Source organism: Pseudophryne corroboree, chromosome 10, assembly GCF_028390025.1.
Source record: "Pseudophryne corroboree isolate aPseCor3 chromosome 10, aPseCor3.hap2, whole genome shotgun sequence".
Classification (NCBI taxonomy): Eukaryota; Metazoa; Chordata; class Amphibia; order Anura; family Myobatrachidae; genus Pseudophryne; species Pseudophryne corroboree.
The window spans coordinates 141890891-141911839 of record NC_086453.1 but is presented as its reverse complement, the minus strand read 5'-3'; positions in this window follow the sequence as shown (position 1 = coordinate 141911839).

The following is a 20949-nucleotide window of genomic DNA, read 5'->3' as shown; positions in this document are numbered from 1 at the left end:
ATGCCTGTGACACATACCGCAATGCTCGTTATACCCTATGCCACACACTGCAATGCCCATTATACATTATGCCACACACTGCAATGCCCCTGAGACATTATACCACATACCACAATGCCCGTGATATAGTATGCCACACACCGTAATGCCTGTGACACATTATGACACACACTGCAATGTCCGTGATACATTATGCCACACACCGCAATGCCCATTACACATTAAGTCCTACAGTAAGGCTTCTAATTACTTTTAAATTACCTGCTTGTTGCCAGGGGTTTCATGCTCTTGGTTCCATGCACGGTGCCAAGGGTTGTCATGCGGTAGGTGTTATGCTTGTTGCCAGAGGTATCATGTGCTGGGTTTCAAGCTTGTTGCCAGGTGGTAATATTCGTAGCCAGGGGTTTCATGCACTGGGTGTCATGCTTGTTGCTAGAGGGTAATGCTTGTTGCCAGGGATTTAATGAGCTGGGTATTGTGCTTGTAACCAGGGGGTAATGCTTGTTGCTAGGGCTGTGCTCCCAGTGCCACATATGCCCCCAGTGCCAGATATTCCCCCACAGTGCCAGGTACACATATGACCCCAGTGCCAAATATGCCCTCCCCCAGTGCCAAATATGCCCATCCCCAGTGCTAAATATGCTCCCCCAGTGCCAGGTACCCCCATCCCCCGGTGCTAAATATGCTCCCCCAGTGCCAGGTACACCCCCTCCAGTGCGAAATATGCTCCCCCAGGGCCAGGTACACCCCCCCCTCCCAGTGCCGGGCACTTTATTTAACAGACACGCCACTGCCGCCGGAGCCCCAGGAGGGACACACAGGAGAGGTGCGTGCTGTGCCCTCCATGTCCCTCCTTCCCAGCAGAAATCAGTGGCGGCGGCTAGGGCGCCCCGCAGCCCTGCGTGCCTCCAAGCGCTCACAGGGGCTGCGGGCCCCTAGTTACGCCACTACACCTAGTGGGGAGGTTTAGGTAGTGGAGAATGGAGTGTTAGGGTTAGGCACCAAGTGGGGAGGTTTAGGTAGCGGAGAAGGGAGTGTTAGGGTTAGGCACCTAGCAGGGAGGTTTAGGCACCCACAGGGGAGGGTTAGGGTAGGAAAAAGATGAGGATTAGTGGGCTAAATGAGGGGCTGTCGGAATTATGATGGACGGGATGCCGTTGTCGGGATGCCGACAGCCGTTATACCGTCCATCGGTATATCATACTGAACCCAATTTACTAAGGTGGGAGGTTTTTTTTAGAACTGGTGACGTTGCCCATAGAAACCAATCAGATTCTATCTATTTTTATATTCTAGAAGCAGCTAGATAAATGTTAAGTAGAATCTGAGCAACATCACCAGTACTAAAAAAAAAAAAAACCTCCCATCTTAGTAAATTTATCCCAATGAGCTGAACCATTTTTCCTTGCAAGTAAAATGTCCAGTGGCCCCCAAGTCAATATACCCGCAATTTCTCCTATGACTGTCTGCTATGTTCAAAGCTAATTCACTTTTGTTATAAAGCTTAATCTGTGTACCACTTTGGTCTTTTAGTATACAAATAGAGCATTTGTATTTTAGTCTTTTAAACTTGGTGTCCTTAGTATATAAAGAAAACAAAGGTAAGAACTGCACTATAAAAAATAAAATATTGTGCTTTGATAAGAGATGGCAGAAATTAGGGTAACAGAAACACATATATAAAATATAAAAAAAAAACATACAATAATTGATCTAAAATATTGAACGCCATTTAAAGAGCTGATAAAATAAGTAACACAATTTAAGCCTGCACAAACCATTAATATAAGGAAGGTCCAGTTTCCAGCAAATTAGTTTATTTCCCATGTCAGGGATCGAACTCCTGGCCCTGAGCTTGTGAGTTCACTGCCTTAACCAATACTTTATGTCAATGAGTAGTGGATTTTGAGGAACAGAGATTTTATACTGATAATACTGTAGTTCTGGAAGTGCCTTGTAAAGGATATAAGCAGGGACAGCTCCAGAAGTGGGACTGCAGCTAAGTTCAAAATTCAAATAGGGGAGCCACACCAACTGCCAGTGAGTCAGTTTGAAATGGCAGTTGGTGACAGTTGGTGTGGCTCCCCTATTTGAAATTTGAACTGACCTGCAGCCTCTCCTCTGGAGCCGCCACTGGATATAAGGCACATATGCAGATGAGCCCTTGCTTATCTTACCTGCGACTGGCAATAGTTGCGGGTTGTTTACCGAATAGTGTACCCATGCGCCTGCACTGTATATTCACCCACAAACCATAGGATTGTATGGGTAAGTACGCTCCCACAAATAGTTTGCATGCGGGCATGGCTAGTCATAATCAGAATGTGGCTGCCAGGGCCGAAACTACGTGTGTGCCAAGTGGGCTTGGCACACAGCGCAGTTGCCCTGAGGGCGCACGGCCAGCGGCATGTAATGAGTCAAATTGACTCATTACATGCCGCCTCTGCTGTGTGCGCTGTGCGCCGCGCTGTGGAGGGAGAAGAGGACCAGCGCCGGGCAGCGGAGAAGGAGGAGGAGGGAGGGGGAGCAGGGAGCCGCAGCAGCGCTATGTCATCGGTAGTAAGCGCCGCTGCAGCATCCCCCTCTCCTTCTGTATTGGCTGCCCGGCGCTGCTGTGGATGCTGGGATGCGGTTCCTCCATCCCAGCATCCACAGCAGCGCCGGGCAGCCAATACGGAAGGAGAGGGGGATGCTGCAGCGGCGCTTACTACCAATGACATAGCGCTGCTGCGGCTCCCTGCTCCCCCTCCCTCCTCCTCCTTCTCACCTCACTGCCTGCACGAGGGAGCTGCACGAGGAGCCTGACTGCCAGCAGGGAGATGGTAAGTATCTCTCTCTCTCTCTCTCTCTCTCTCTCTCTCTCAGGGGGTCACCGTCTGCCGCAATGTGTAAAAAGAGGGATGGCTGCCGCAATGTGTAAAAAGGGGGATGGCTGCCGCAATGTGTAAAAAGGGGGACTGGCTGTAAAAAGGGGGACTGGCTGCCGCAATGTGTAAAAAGGGGGCCTGGCTGCCGCAATGTGTAAAAAGGGGTCCTGGCTGCCGCAATGTGTAAAAAGGGGGACTGGCTGCCGCAATGTGTAAAAAGGGGGCCTGGCTGCCGCAATGTGTAAAAAGGGGGATGGCTGCCGCAATGTGTAAAAAGGGGGACTGGCTGTAAAAAGGGGGACTGGCTGCCGCAATGTGTAAAAAGGGGGCCTGGCTGCCGCAATGTGTAAAAAGGGGTCCTGGCTGCCACAATGTGTAAAAAGGGGGACTGGCTGCCGCAATGTGTAAAAAGGGGGCATGGCTGCCGCAATGTGTAAAAAGGGGGCCTGGCTGCCGCAATGTGTAAAAAGGGGGACTGGCTGCCGCAATGTGTAAAAAGGGGGACTGGCTGCCGCAATGTGTAAAGAGGGGGCCTGGCTGCCGCAATGTGTAAAAAGGGGGACTGGCTGCCGCAATGTGTAAAAAGGGGGCCTGGCTGCCGCAATGTGTAAAAAGGGGAACTGGCTGCTGCAATGTGTAAAAAGGGGGACTGCTGTAATGTGTAAAAAGGGGGACGCTGTCTGCTGTAATGTATAAAAGGGGCTCTACCTGGTGTAGTGGCGCTACTGTGCAGCGTAATTTGAATAATGTAGACTACTGTGCACCGTAGTATGAATTGCTATAATTTTGTGACCACGCCCCTTCCCCGTGAAGCCACGCCCCTATAAATTTTCCGCGCACCTACGGCGCGCACTGCCCCTATCTTACATGGGGGGGCGCCACTGTCGTTTCTTGCACACAGCGCTAAAATGCCTAGTTACGGCACTGGTGGCTGCATGTGTGACCCGTTTGCGGGATGGATGACACCACTGTAAGCATGATTTGGACACATTCTATGGGTGATTCACCCGTGTAAGCAGGGCCAATGCTAGGGTGTTCTACACTAGAGATGAGCGGGTTCGGTTTCTCTGAATCCGAACCCGCCAGAACTTCATGTTTTTTTTCACGGGTCCGAGCGACTCGGATCTTCCCGCCTTGCTCGGTTAACCCGAGCGCGCCCGAACGTCATCATGACGCTGTCGGATTCTCGCGAGGCTCGGATTCTATCGCGAGACTCGGATTCTATATAAGGAGCCGCGCGTCGCCGCCATTTTCACACGTGCATTGAGATTGATAGGGAGAGGACGTGGCTGGCGTCCTCTCCGTTTAGAATAGATTAGAGAGACACTTGATTTACTAATTTTGGGGAGCATTAGGAGTACTCAGTAGTGTACAGTGCAGAGTTTTGCTGATAGTGACCAGTGACCACCAGTTCTATTTATAATCCGTTCTCTGCCTGAAAAAAGCGATACACAGCACACAGTGACTCAGTCACATACCATATCTGTGTGCACTGCTCAGGCTCAGGCCAGTGTGCTGCATCATCTATTATCTATATATAATATTATATATATCTGTCTGACTGCTCAGCTCACACAGCTTATAATTGTGGGGGAGACTGGGGAGCACTACTGCAGTGCCAGTTATAGGTTATAGCAGGAGCCAGGAGTACATAATATATTATATAGTGAGTGACCACCAGACACACAGTGCAGTTTATTTAATATATCCGTTCTCTGCCTGAAAAAAGCGATACACACAGTGACTCAGTCAGTCACATACCATATCTGTGTGCACTGCTCAGGCTCAGGCCAGTGTGCTGCATCATCTATATATATTATATATCTGTCTGACTGCTCAGCTCACACAGCTTATAATTGTGGGGGAGACTGGGGAGCACTACTGCAGTGCCAGTTATAGGTTATAGCAGGAGCCAGGAGTACATAATATTATATTAAAATTAAACAGTGCACACTTTTGCTGCAGGAGTGCCACTGCCAGTGTGACTAGTGACCAGTGACCTGACCACCAGTATATATAATATTAGTAGTATACTATCTCTTTATCAACCAGTCTATATTAGCAGCAGACACAGTACAGTGCGGTAGTTCACGGCTGTGGCTACCTCTGTGTCGGCACTCGGCAGCCCGTCCATAATTGTATATACCACCTAACCGTGGTTTTTTTTTCTTTCTTTATACATACATACTAGTTACGAGTATACTATCTCTTTATCAACCAGTCTATATATTAGCAGCAGACACAGTACAGTGCGGTAGTTCACGGCTGTGGCTACCTCTGTGTCGGCACTCGGCAGCCCGTCCATAATTGTATATACCACCTAACCGTGGTTTTTTTTTCTTTCTTTATACATACATACTAGTTACGAGTATACTATCTCTTTATCAACCAGTCTATATATTAGCAGCAGACACAGTACAGTGCGGTAGTTCACGGCTGTGGCTACCTCTGTGTCGGCACTCGGCAGCCCGTCCATAATTGTATATACCACCTAACCGTGGTTTTTTTTTCTTTCTTTATACATACATACTAGTTACGAGTATACTATCTCTTTATCAACCAGTCTATATATTAGCAGCAGACACAGTACAGTGCGGTAGTTCACGGCTGTGGCTACCTCTGTGTCGGCACTCGGCAGCCCGTCCATAATTGTATATACCACCTAACCGTGGTTTTTTTTTCTTTCTTTATACATACATACTAGTTACGAGTATACTATCTCTTTATCAACCAGTCTATATATTAGCAGCAGACACAGTACAGTGCGGTAGTTCACGGCTGTGGCTACCTCTGTGTCGGCACTCGGCAGCCCGTCCATAATTGTATATACCACCTAACCGTGGTTTTTTTTTCTTTCTTTATACATACATACTAGTTACGAGTATACTATCTCTTTATCAACCAGTCTATATATTAGCAGCAGACACAGTACAGTGCGGTAGTTCACGGCTGTGGCTACCTCTGTGTCGGCACTCGGCAGCCCGTCCATAATTGTATATACCACCTAACCGTGGTTTTTTTTTCTTTCTTTATACATACATACTAGTTACGAGTATACTATCTCTTTATCAACCAGTCTATATATTAGCAGCAGACACAGTACAGTGCGGTAGTTCACGGCTGTGGCTACCTCTGTGTCGGCACTCGGCAGCCCGTCCATAATTGTATATACCACCTAACCGTGGTTTTTTTTTCTTTCTTTATACATACATACTAGTTACGAGTATACTATCTCTTTATCAACCAGTCTATATATTAGCAGCAGACACAGTACAGTGCGGTAGTTCACGGCTGTGGCTACCTCTGTGTCGGCACTCGGCAGCCCGTCCATAATTGTATATACCACCTAACCGTGGTTTTTTTTTCTTTCTTTATACATACATACTAGTTACGAGTATACTATCTCTTTATCAACCAGTCTATATTAGCAGCAGACACAGTACAGTGCGGTAGTTCACGGCTGTGGCTACCTCTGTGTCGGCACTCGGCAGCCCGTCCATAATTGTATATACCACCTAACCGTGGTTTTTTTTTCTTTCTTTATACATACATACTAGTTACGAGTATACTATCTCTTTATCAACCAGTCTATATATTAGCAGCAGACACAGTACAGTGCGGTAGTTCACGGCTGTGGCTACCTCTGTGTCGGCACTCGGCAGCCCGTCCATAATTGTATACTAGTATCCAATCCATCCATCTCCATTGTTTACCTGAGGTGCCTTTTAGTTGTGCCTATTAAAATATGGAGAACAAAAATGTTGAGGTTCCAAAATTAGGGAAAGATCAAGATCCACTTCCACCTCGTGCTGAAGCTGCTGCCACTAGTCATGGCCGAGACGATGAAATGCCAGCAACGTCGTCTGCCAAGGCCGATGCCCAATGTCATAGTACAGAGCATGTCAAATCCAAAACACCAAATATCAGTAAAAAAAGGACTCCAAAACCTAAAATAAAATTGTCGGAGGAGAAGCGTAAACTTGCCAATATGCCATTTACCACACGGAGTGGCAAGGAACGGCGGAGGCCCTGGCCTATGTTCATGGCTAGTGGTTCAGCTTCACATGAGGATGGAAGCACTCAGCCTCTCGCTAGAAAAATGAAAAGACTCAAGCTGGCAAAAGCAGCACAGCAAAGAACTGTGCATTCTTCGAAATCCCAAATCCACAAGGAGAGTCCAATTGTGTCGGTTGCGATGCCTGACCTTCCCAACACTGGACGTGAAGAGCATGCGCCTTCCACCATTTGCACGCCCCCTGCAAGTGCTGGAAGGAGCACCCGCAGTCCAGTTCCTGATAGTCAGATTGAAGATGTCAGTGTTGAAGTACACCAGGATGAGGAGGATATGGGTGTTGCTGGCGCTGGGGAGGAAATTGACCAGGAAGATTCTGATGGTGAGGTGGTTTGTTTAAGTCAGGCACCCGGGGAGACACCTGTTGTCCGTGGGAGGAATATGGCCGTTGACATGCCAGGTGAAAATACCAAAAAAATCAGCTCTTCGGTGTGGAGGTATTTCACCAGAAATGCGGACAACAGGTGTCAAGCCGTGTGTTCCCTTTGTCAAGCTGTAATAAGTAGGGGTAAGGACGTTAACCACCTCGGAACATCCTCCCTTATACGTCACCTGCAGCGCATTCATAATAAGTCAGTGACAAGTTCAAAAACTTTGGGTGACAGCGGAAGCAGTCCACTGACCAGTAAATCCCTTCCTCTTGTAACCAAGCTCACGCAAACCACCCCACCAACTCCCTCAGTGTCAATTTCCTCCTTCCCCAGGAATGCCAATAGTCCTGCAGGCCATGTCACTGGCAATTCTGACGAGTCCTCTCCTGCCTGGGATTCCTCCGATGCATCCTTGCGTGTAACGCCTACTGCTGCTGGCGCTGCTGTTGTTGCCGCTGGGAGTCGATGGTCATCCCAGAGGGGAAGTCGTAAGCCCACTTGTACTACTTCCAGTAAGCAATTGACTGTTCAACAGTCCTTTGCGAGGAAGATGAAATATCACAGCAGTCATCCTACTGCAAAGCGGATAACTGAGGCCTTGGCATCCTGGGTGGTGAGAAACGTGGTTCCGGTATCCATCATTACTGCAGAGCCAACTAGAGACTTGTTGGAGGTACTGTGTCCCCGGTACCAAATACCATCTAGGTTCCATTTCTCTAGGCAGGCGATACCGAAAATGTACACAGACCTCAGAAAAAGAGTCACCAGTGTCCTAAAAAATGCAGCTGTACCCAATGTCCACTTAACCACGGACATGTGGACAAGTGGAGCAGGGCAGGGTCAGGACTATATGACTGTGACAGCCCACTGGGTAGATGTATGGACTCCCGCCGCAAGAACAGCAGCGGCGGCACCAGTAGCAGCATCTCGCAAACGCCAACTCTTTCCTAGGCAGGCTACGCTTTGTATCACCGCTTTCCAGAATACGCACACAGCTGAAAACCTCTTACGGCAACTGAGGAAGATCATCGCGGAATGGCTTACCCCAATTGGACTCTCCTGTGGATTTGTGGCATCGGACAACGCCAGCAATATTGTGTGTGCATTAAATCTGGGCCAATTCCAGCACGTCCCATGTTTTGCACATACCTTGAATTTGGTGGTGCAGAATTTTTTAAAAAACGACAGGGGCGTGCAAGAGATGCTGTCGGTGGCCAGAAGAATTGCGGGACACTTTCGGCGTACAGGCACCACGTACAGAAAACTGGAGCACCACCAAAAACTACTGAACCTGCCCTGCCATCATCTGAAGCAAGAAGTGGTAACGAGGTGGAATTCAACCCTCTATATGCTTCAGAGGTTGGAGGAGCAGCAAAAGGCCATTCAAGCCTATACAATTGAGCACGATATAGTAGGTGGAATGCACCTGTCTCAAGTGCAGTGGAGAATGATTTCAACGTTGTGCAAGGTTCTGATGCCCTTTGAACTTGCCACACGTGAAGTCAGTTCAGACACTGCCAGCCTGAGTCAGGTCATTCCCCTCATCAGGCTTTTGCAGAAGAAGCTGGAGGCATTGAAGAAGGAGCTAAAAGGGAGCGATTCCGCTAGGCATGTGGGACTTGTGGATGCAGCCCTTAATTCGCTTAACAAGGATTCACGGGTGGTCAATCTGTTGAAATCAGAGCACTACATTTTGGCCACCGTGCTCGATCCTAGATTTAAAGCCTACCTTGGATCTCTCTTTCCGGCAGACACAGGTCTGCTGGGGTTGAAAGACCTGCTGGTGACAAAATTGTCAAGTCAAGCGGAACGCGACCTGTCAACATCTCCTCCTTCACATTCTCCCGCAACTGGGGGTGCGAGGAAAAGGCTCAGAATTCCGAGCCCACCCGCTGGCGGTGATGCAGGGCAGTCTGGAGCGACTGCTGATGCTGACATCTGGTCCGGACTGAAGGACCTGACAACGATTACGGACATGTCGTCTACTGTCACTGCATATGATTCTCTCAACATTGATAGAATGGTGGAGGATTATATGAGTGACCGCATCCAAGTAGGCACGTCACACAGTCCGTACTTATACTGGCAGGAAAAAGAGGCAATTTGGAGGCCCTTGCACAAACTGGCTTTATTCTACCTAAGTTGCCCTCCCACAAGTGTGTACTCCGAAAGAGTGTTTAGTGCCGCCGCTCACCTTGTCAGCAATCGGCGTACGAGGTTACATCCAGAAAATGTGGAGAAGATGATGTTCATTAAAATGAATTATAATCAATTCCTCCGCGGAGACATTGACCAGCAGCAATTGCCTCCACAAAGTACACAGGGAGCTGAGATGGTGGATTCCAGTGGGGACGAATTGATAATCTGTGAGGAGGGGGATGTACACGGTGATATATCGGAGGGTGAAGATGAGGTGGACATCTTGCCTCTGTAGAGCCAGTTTGTGCAAGGAGAGATTAATTGCTTCTTTTTTGGGGGGGGTCCAAACCAACCCGTCATATCAGTCACAGTCGTGTGGCAGACCCTGTCACTGAAATGATGGGTTGGTTAAAGTGTGCATGTCCTGTTTTGTTTACACAACATAAGGGTGGGTGGGAGGGCCCAAGGACAATTCCATCTTGCACCTCTTTTTTCTTTTCTTTTTCTTTGCATCATGTGCTGATTGGGGAGGGTTTTTTGGAAGGGACATCCTGCGTGACACTGCAGTGCCACTCCTAGATGGGCCCGGTGTTTGTGTCGGCCACTAGGGTCGCTAATCTTACTCACACAGTCAGCTACCTCATTGCGCCTCTTTTTTTCTTTGCGTCATGTGCTGTTTGGGGAGGGTTTTTTGGAAGGGACATCCTGCGTGACACTGCAGTGCCACTCCTAGATGGGCCCGGTGTTTGTGTCGGCCACTAGGGTCGCTAATCTTACTCACACAGTCAGCTACCTCATTGCGCCTCTTTTTTTCTTTGCGTCATGTGCTGTTTGGGGAGGGTTTTTTGGAAGGGACATCCTGCGTGACACTGCAGTGCCACTCTTAGATGGGCCCGGTGTTTGTGTCGGCCACTAGGGTCGCTAATCTTACTCACACAGCTACCTCATTGCGCCTCTTTTTTTCTTTGCGTCATGTGCTGTTTGGGGAGGGTTTTTTGGAAGGGACATCCTGCGTGACACTGCAGTGCCACTCCTAGATGGGCCCGGTGTTTGTGTCGGCCACTAGGGTCGCTAATCTTACTCACACAGCTACCTCATTGCGCCTCTTTTTTTCTTTGCGTCATGTGCTGTTTGGGGAGGGTTTTTTGGAAGGGCCATCCTGCGTGACACTGCAGTGCCACTCCTAGATGGGCCCGGTGTTTGTGTCGGCCACTAGGGTCGCTAATCTTACTCACACAGCTACCTCATTGCGCCTCTTTTTTTCTTTGCGTCATGTGCTGTTTGGGGAGGGTTTTTTGGAAGGGCCATCCTGCGTGACACTGCAGTGCCACTCCTAGATGGGCCCGGTGTTTGTGTCGGCCACTAGGGTCGCTAATCTTACTCACACAGCTACCTCATTGCGCCTCTTTTTTTCTTTGCGTCATGTGCTGTTTGGGGAGGATTTTTTGGAAGGGACATCCTGCGTGACACTGCAGTGCCACTCCTAGATGGGCCCGGTGTTTGTGTCGGCCACTAGGGTCGCTTATCTTACTCACACAGCGACCTCGGTGCAAATTTTAGGACTAAAAATAATATTGTGAGGTGTGAGGTATTCAGAATAGACTGAAAATGAGTGTAAATTATGGTTTTTGAGGTTAATAATACTTTGGGATCAAAATGACCCCCAAATTCTATGATTTAAGCTGTTTTTTAGTGTTTTTTGAAAAAAACACCCGAATCCAAAACACACCCGAATCCGACAAAAAAAATTCGGTGAGGTTTTGCCAAAACGCGGTCGAACCCAAAACACGGCCGCGGAACCGAACCCAAAACCAAAACACAAAACCCGAAAAATTTCAGGCGCTCATCTCTATTCTACACCCCCTGCTAACTATAAATTTGTGCCCTCCGTCAAATGGGAGAGGCAGAGGGTGATAGCAGAGCCGGATTAACAATGAGGCGGTTGGAGCTGCAGCTCCAGGCCTCCCCATTAAATCAGGCTCACAGAAGACTGGCAGCGTTGACAGGAAAACATGTTTTCCTATTAAAAGCTGCCAGCGGTCATCCTCCCAGAGCCCCATGCAAACCCTGCTGGCCGTCACCTCCCCTCCTTGCCCGTGAGAATGCCTCAATTATCCTGGAGTCGGGTCCCCAGCATTAAAAATAGAGGAGCAGTGAAGAGCTTCATAAGCTCTTCCTGTGCTACATGACAGAATATAGGATCCACCACAGCTAGGGCAGTGGTGTAACTAACGTGGCTGGCTGCTATAGGGCCCCTGCTGCCTCTAGAGCCCACCACTTCCCCTTCATCCAGTCGTGCCAAAGTAGAGCCATGCCATGCTGGTACAATTGTAGGGCCACCGGCACTCCGAGTCCCAAGCTATTACCAGCCTCATGATGTCTCTGCTGTGGGGAGGAGGAGTCAGGGGGAGCCAGCCCTGCAGAGAGCTGAGTGGGGAGAAACTCTACAGAGAGCGTAATAGAAGAGAGAGTGAAATTGACAGTAAGGGAAAAAAAGGGGGAGGGGGAGAGTGGAGGTTGTTGAGTTAGCAAATTGTATTGGAGTTACTAAGATACTGTACGTTGGTTTAGTAAAGAAAAGACTTGTATTTTAACAAATGCAATCAGTGGCACTTTATATACAATGGCTACAGTAGCTCCAGACAAATATAAGTAGACACAAGGGTCAGATAATACAATACAAATTTGAATTCTATGCACATGTGCAGTATTTTAATGGGTATTTGCAATACAAATGGGGAAGCGACAAGTCGGAAGGAGGAGATATGGAAGTTAGAGGTTGAAAGAAGGAGATATGGAAGCGACAGCTAATACAACTCAGGGAGTAAAAATATTTTTTGGTTTTGTTATGGGTGAAGAAGTTCTTTAGGTGAGATAGAGAGATAATTAGACCGTTAATGAACATGAATGGAATTACTTGATATGGAGTTAATAATAGGGATTGGGGAGATAGTGATTACAAAGTGGTTAATTATGTTATGTCCATGATGTAGTAGTTAATAAATTTATGAGTAGGGGTTAAATACTAATGAAATTGTATGGTGATCAGAAATAATCTATGGAGTCGATTCATTCAATGCAAACTGAATAGTGTCGGCACATACAGATGGGTCCACGGTTATTTTGACTAGTTTTCTGTGCCTAGGCACAACGTGATTTATTAGCATAAACCCTTCATCTATTGTTCTCGGATGCAATACAATACAGAGAACAATACAGCGGGGGATTAAATCATTACAGCAGGGGATTAGGTCCGACTGGCCAGTTTCAGTTAATCCAATTAAAGGTCAAGATAAACAAGGACCCATCTGTATTTACTCTTCTTTTTACTGCAGCCAGTACAGACAGACAGAGACAGACGTAAATTGTGGACCATGCAGGTTCAGGAACCTGGTTCCTGATTATGTCATATTTAATGAGCAGCTCAGGAACTGAATTCTTGCTCGTTCCTGCTGAAAAATAGCACTATATTTTCTTGAAGACCCTAAAACCCTGTAGTCATTGCTTAAGATAGTTGATTTTTTTTAAAGTTAAAATATATATTCATTACCACTTTTATGACCAATTGTAATTTTATTTGTTTTTACTGTTTGCATTTACATATTTGTAAAATGTTATAAATAAACATACGGATTTCTACTGAAATGATCAGATAAGTGTAATTTTTCTTTCTTTTTTTGTCACATTTAACCAGTGTTTCCTGTTTTCATATGTAGACTTTCAAATTACGCTGTGGATTTAAACAAAGTTGGGAGGGCAATTGAGGTGATTGAAGGAAGGCACTAGCCACAGCCCATAACGCAGGCTACACACCCACAGAACTGGTCATGCTCCCCATATCACTAGTCACACCCACTGTGGTGGCACACAATTGGCCCTGCAGAAATTTCAGCTCCAGATAGGCAGTAGGTGGCGCTGGGAATAGGCAGTGTTTGACGCTGAGAATAGGTAGTTGGTGACAGGCATTGGGTGATGCTTGGGAGAGTCAGAGGGTAACAGGCAGTGGGTAACGCTGGGGAGAGAGAGAGGGTGACAGGGAGAATGACATAGTGAGAGGGTGATGAGGAGAGAGGGTGACAGTGAGAGTCAGGAGGTAACAGGTTGTGGGTGACAGGGAGAAGGTAACAGGGAGAGACAGGGAGAGACTGGGTGACATGGCAGTGGGAATATAGGCGGGTGCAGCAGAAGGGAAGATTGGGTGGAGAAGACAGAGGATAGATGGAAAATCTAGCGCAGAGGAAAGGAAAAGAAGCTTGTGCAGAGGAATGGAAAATAGGCAGGTGCACACAGGGGACGGGAAGAGAGATTGACACCATGCAGTCAATGGACAAGCCCCCTATCATAAGGAGTGTATATGCCACATTAATCTACATATATGTATACATTGCATGTTCTAAGGATACATGAATGTACACCATAGATGCAACATTCTGTCCTGTGGAGCTTTACAAAGTCACATTTTCACTTTATACAGTCAGAGAGAACCACATACCCATTATACAGCCAGAGAGAGACCCACATTCCAATATACAGGAGGAGGTCCAAATGACAGCCAGGGCATTTCCCCAGCTCTGTCACACAGTACCCAAATCTGGGGATGTAGTCCGGATCCTGACCAAATCTACCCTATGTTAAATTACAAAGTAATCCAATTTTGTGTGCAGTTACACAGTAGCCACATCCACCCCAGCACTCATCCATAGAGTATTTTCCACATCATGCTCCCAGCTCTCAGCTAGAGTATTTCAGTGAAATGCGTTGCAGTGAGGAAGGTGAGGCAGAGCCTTTCCTGTCATACTCAGTGGCGTCAAGAGAGGGGGGAGAGGGTACAAATTACCTGGGCCCAGGTCTGATAGAGGGGCCCAGTGGGGCTCCAGGTCCATGCCTCATTTGATTAGTCCATGCCCTCTGAAAAGTACCTGGACCCAGAAGGCTCTCTGCAACCCTGGCTGGGAGGCATGCCATGCTTCTGTGAGTGGGTGCTTCTGATGTGCTAGACATGCCCCCAAAGAGGAGTTGCCATTCCCTCAGCATGCTGTGGTCAAACCCCCCCCCAGTGAGGGCAGGTGGGCCCAGGAAGTTGGACCCAGAATTTCTCTTGGCTGCCCTAGTCATACTAACATATACTGTATGCCTGACAGGTCTGTTTATTTTGTGAACCCAGAGTCTATGTGAAGTCTGTGCAGGTAACTGGAGGACTATGGGCCTAATTCAGACTGGATCCCTGCAGCGATCGCAGTCTGATGCCCTTTGCGGAGTGCGCTCATGCACCCCGGGAGCCCACTGAGATGCTTACAGCATCTCTGGGCTGCGATCGCCTCTGCCTGATTGACAGGCAGTGGCAGTCACAGGGCAGGAGGGGGCATGCCAACGGCATTAGAACGTTAAGCTACACAGTAGTACCCCTTATACATGTTATGCTACACAGCAGGGCCATGCAGTGGAGGCAGTGCCTCCCCTGTCATTAATAATTAAAATAATATAAAGAAGATACTTATGACACATATTCTGTGTCATAAGTATCGTCTTAATATTAATGTAATCATTGTTATTCCATAAAGTAGTTTGGGAGGCACTGATAGCAGTGCCTCCCGTAGACAATGAGAACAGGCTAGAGAGGAGGGGGGGGGGGGGGGGGGGCTAAGCTCTGGGCTATAACAGCCTATTAAAAAAAATGGAAGAAAGCGGCACTTTAACAAGTGCCTCGTTGACATGGACGGGCTTTCAGCACACATCAAAGCCCGCCCCTGTCAGCGAGGCACAAGTGATTGGACAGCAGATCCAGTGCTGGATCCGCTGGTCCAATCACCCGTAAGTGACGGCGGGACAAGGCACTCAGATCTGCCTATGTCTGCTATAAGCTCCCCCGTACTCATTCCCCTGACCTGCTGCTGCTGGGAGCTTGACGGTCGCTTCCATTCTCCTCCGTTACCCCGCTGCTAGCAGCAGCAGCTAATCTGCGGTGCCAGCATGGAGGTGGCAGCGGGGGGAAGACCATCTGCGGGGCCAGCACGGAGGCGGCGGCTGGGGGAAGACCATTTGCGGTGCCAGCACGGAGGCGGCGGCGGGGGGAAGACATCTGCGGGGCCAGCACGGAAGTGGCATCAGGGGGAAGTCCAGAGAATAGTGCAGTGGAAGCCAGCGCTATCCTCCTCCACGGCAAGCATGAACCCTCTCCTGGTGCCCATGTGTCAGGACCACACAGCGCAAGCAGCTGCATGCTGAACGCCATCTCCATAACAAGTACTAAGACTCTTAGATCAGGGTTATGCTGTGGGGGGAGGTTAGGGGCTATGGGGGGGTTAGACTATGGCTGGAGGTCAGGGTTATGCTATGGGGGAGGTTAGAGGCTACGGGGGGGTTAGACTACAGATGGAGGTTAGGGTTATGCTATGGGGGGAGGTTAGGGGCTATGGGGGGGTTAGGCTATGGCTGGAGGTTAGGGTTATGTTATGGGGGAGGTTAGTGGCTACGGGAGGTTACTGGAGTACTCAGGGGTCTATTTACTAAGCTTTGGATGGAGATAAAGCAGACGGAGATAAAGTATCAGCCAACCAGCTCCAGTCATTTTTCAACACCAGCCTGTGACATGGCAGTTAGGAGCTGATTGGCTGGTACTTTATCTCCATCCACTTCATCTCTCTCCAAGACTTAGTAAATAGACCCCTCAGTGCTTCCCCAGCCATTGACCTCACCGCACGCCACTGCTACACAGTAGTACCCCTTATACAGGTTAAATACACAGAAGTACCCTTTAAACTACACAGTAGTACTCTTTATAGAGGTTACGCTACACAGTAGTAAGCCTTATATATGTTATGCTACACAGTAGTACTCCTTATATATGTTATGCTACACATGTACAGGTCACACTACACAGTAATACCCCTTATAAAGGCCACGTCAAGCGGTAGTGCCTCTTATTCATTTTACGCTACACTGTAGTGCCTCTCATACACAATGTCCACAGCAGTGCCAATTATACACATAATGTCCACAGTAGTAGCGCTCCTTACACATAATGCCCTCAGTAACATAGAAACATAGAATTTGATGGTAGAAAAGAACTACTGTACTCGGCCCATCTAGTCTGCCCATACACACACACACACACACACACACACACACACACACACACACACACACACACAGGATTAAGATTTGTCTGGAGCCAATTAACCTACCACTATATTTTTGGAATGTGGGAGGAAACCGGAGTACCCAGACAAAACTCACACAAGCACTGGAAGAATATACAAAGTCCACACAGTTAAGGCCATGGTGGGAATCATACACACAACCTCAATGCTGTAAGGTAGTAATTCTTAATAGGCCATTTTATATATATATATATATACATATATTTATAAAAAGAAATCTCTGTGGAGCGCACTTATTTTGTAAACTAATGTAATTACATTTATTCTTTACAGGATAATTTATAAAGACAGGATGACCTTACACATATAGACACCCATATTAAAACACATATGTCTTTTTTATTATTGAACAATATAGTTTAGATTCACATTTGTATTAAGATGAATTGATAATAAACATTTCTTTTACATTGAAAATACAGTTGTGTGATTCAACATTATTCATGTAAAGAAAATTAAGAAATAAAGGAGCTTTTAACCAACGCGTTTCGTCTTATAGCAACTTCTTCAGGGGTGTTCTTCGGGGTGTCATAAAAAAAAATAAAAAAATATAAAATATAAACATATGTATAAATAAAAAGGAACAATGATAAAGAGAGGAATATGCATATCAAAAAATAATGGTAATGTCCATATTTGAACAGACTAGTGTTGTATGTATAACAATAATGATTTTCTGAGTTTTAGCGTAAACCATTTTCATATTTTCTTATATATCATTTGAATTTTACTTATTTATAACATCACACATCATATGTTATAATAATGGTTGTCTGCTGAAATCACTTCATAGTGGATTAACCAATTTATGAATTAGTACTTACTTTTAAAAGGCAGCTCTCTATTTATTTTGAAAAATGCTGCATCATTCATAGAAGATAATTAATTTTAAATAGATCAATTACTGTGCCTATGTTGGAAAAGATACCAAATTCAAATGTATACCTAGTTTATCCCATATATTTGTTTATAAACATTTAATTTTAATATACTTACTAAGGATTATTTATTAAATAGGCTAGAAAACTTGAGGAAGAAGAGTCCCATAATATGACCACATTTAGTGGATTCCTTATTCTTTACACTTGAGGTGGAAGATTCTCATATCGTAACGATATTAGAAGGAGTTCTTTATTATAAAATACTCTACATGAAGATATAAATACATGAATATATCTTTTAGGGTTTGATTTTACAATTTTTCAATAATATAGATATCTAATAAAAGTTCCACAATACTTACTGGTAAAATATACTCTTCTCCCAAATGTGGATATATTAGTTATTTGTCAAGCCTCGTTATATCTCTATTCCTGACAAGAACAGGAAAACAATTTATTTTATCCTACTGACCACAAAAAATTAGAAAAGAAGTTTGTTTTAAAAAACATAGCTTACCAGCAATTTTCCTAAATATCTGTAAATCCCACAAGGAAGGATCCAATTATGGACTGGATGTGAATAATTCACTTTTGTTTTCCTATTAAGGACAATAAAAAGACATATGTGTTTTAATACGGGTGTCTATATGTGTAAGGTCATCCTCTCTTTATAAATTATCCTGTAAAGAATAAATGTAATTACATTAGTTTACATAATAAGTGCGCTCCACAGAGATTTATTTTTATTTTTATTTTTATTGATCTCTATCGACAAGGGATCCACTCTGTGTGGAAGCTTGCCTTTTTTAGGAAATATAACGAGATTGATTTAGGCAAATTTACAACTGACTAACTGATATAAAGAAAAGACGTTCAGTAGTATATATTTAGAGTGCACTAAGGGATAACACTATTATATATATATATATATATATATATAAGTTGTAACACTGTAGGGGTGCAAGGCGCCTTTTCCTGGGGAATATGGTAGCACGCAGCAGCTGAGGAACAACACAAGTCCAGTTTCTGGTACAACTGACCCCGGCCAGTTTTATTGAAACAGAAAATAAAACAAACCCCAAAATAAAAATACCTTGCCTGTCCGGCACTAACTAAACATAAGATATTCCTAACTGTCACTAAACAAAACACAGAGTTCTTCAGTACATACTGTATAGCTCACTTGCATCAGAAAGCGTGTCTCTCACACACAGATCCCTCAGCCTTCCCAGGCAGTCTGCCCATACTAATCAGGTTAGCAGCACTATAACACACTTACACAGCTGAAACCCTGATTAGCCCTCTGTGAGGCCAAAGACCCGAACTGGGCCCAATGTCTAGAACTCGCCTTATCTCTCTCTCTCAGAGCCTTTACCCAGCTTTTACAGCAAACTGAAAAGGTTCAGACAAAACAAAAAGCATTTTTCCTGGAAGTTAACATTTTCTAAAACATGTAAGACAAGAACCTGGGACAAATATACCTGCCCTCAAACACTATCCCAGTGTTCTTGTCACATATCCCCCTCCCCTGTTTCGACCTAGGGGCCGGAACACTTGTAGCCCCCAAACAGAAGATGCGAGACAATGCATCTGCGTTGGCCAATTGTGTTCCCGGTCTATGTTCGACAGTAAACTTAAAGTCCTGCAACGCTAGAAACCATCTAGTTACACGAGCATTCTTGCCTCTATTTACATACATCCATTTTAAAGGGGCATGGTCTGTCACTAGTCTGAATTGTCTACCCAAGAGGTAATATCTCAAGGTATCTAGTGCCCACTTAATGGCCAAAGCCTCCTTTTCCACAATGGCATACCTTTTTTCATGCTCATTGAGTTTCCTACTCAAATAAATGATAGGGTGTTCGTCCCCATCTCTGGTTTGGGACAGCACAGCACCACAAATTCTTTTGAAAAATCTGGTGTTATCAACACCGGTTGTGAACACAAAGCCACTTTTAACACTTGGAACGCCTTTTCTGCATCAGGGTTCCATTTCACCACATTTGACTGCTTCCCTTTGGTAAGGTCTGACAACGGCACCGCTGTGGTCGCAAAATTAGGAATAAACCGTCTATAGTACCCAGTAATTCCCAAAAAAGCCCTTACCTGTTTTTTATTCACTGGACGAGGCCAGTTTTGAATAGCATCAACTTTATTCAATTGGGGCCTAATCAGACCTCTGCCTATGGTGAAGCCCAAGTATTTGACCTCCTCCATTGCGAGGCAGCACTTCTTTGGGTTAGCAGTTAACCCTGCCTCTCTGATTGAGTCCAGTACTGCTTGTACTTTAACCAAATGGGACCCCCAGTCTGTACTGTGAATTACCACATCATCCAAATAGGCAGCTGCATATTTTCTATGGGGCCTCAAAATTTTATCCATCGCCCGTTGAAAGGTTGCTGGAGCCCCATGCAACCCAAAGGGTAACATCTTATACTGGTACAGCCCCTCCGGAACCGAAAAGGCTGTTTTTTCTTTGGCGCTATCAGATAAAGGTATTTGCCAGTAACCTTTGGTCAGGTCCAATGTGGTGAGAAACCTGGCTGTTCCCAGCCTTTCTACAAGCTCATCCACACGGGGCATGGGGTATGCGTCAAACTTGGACACCTCATTTAACTTACGAAAGTCATTACAGAAGCGTATGCTACCGTCGGGCTTCGGGATGAGCACTATGGGACTGGACCACTCACTGTTAGACTCCTCTATGACTCCAAGTTCTAACATGGTTTTAACTTCCTTAGAAATAGCTTCTCGCTGAGCTTCAGGAATCCTATATGGCTTTAAATGAACCCTGACCCCTGGTTCTGTGACAATGTCATGTTTTATTATGGTCGTTCGGCCAGGCAGCTCTGAAAATACCTCCCTATTTTGGATGAGAAATTCTTTAACCTGATTGTTCTGATCAGCTGATAATGTCTCTGACACCTTCACTGCGGGAAGCAACCGGGGTGAAGACACCGAAGGGCAAGGCTCCGCTGACAGAGACAACCTATCTTTCCAGGGTTTGATTAAGTTAACATGGTAAATCTGTTCGGGTTTTCTCTTTCCCGGCTGGTATACTTTGTAATTAACCTCATTCACTTTTTCCCTAATCTCAAATGGACCCTGCCATTTAGCTAGGAATTTGCTTTCCACAGTGGGTACCAAAACAAGAACTCTATCTCCAGGAGCAAATTCCCGTATCTTGGCACTCCGGTTATAGACCCTCTGTTGAGCACTTTGGGCCTGTTCCATGTGCTCTCTGACAACAGGTACCACGGCTGCAATCCTATCCTGCATTTGTGTTACATGCTCAATAACGCTTCTATAAGGAGTGGGCTGTCCTTCCCACGTCTCTTTGGCAATATCCAACAGCCCTCTGGGGTGTCTACCATACAACAAATCAAATGGAGAAAACCCCGTAGAGGACTGAGGAACTTCTCTGATGGCCATTAACAAGTAGGGCAACAAACAATCCCA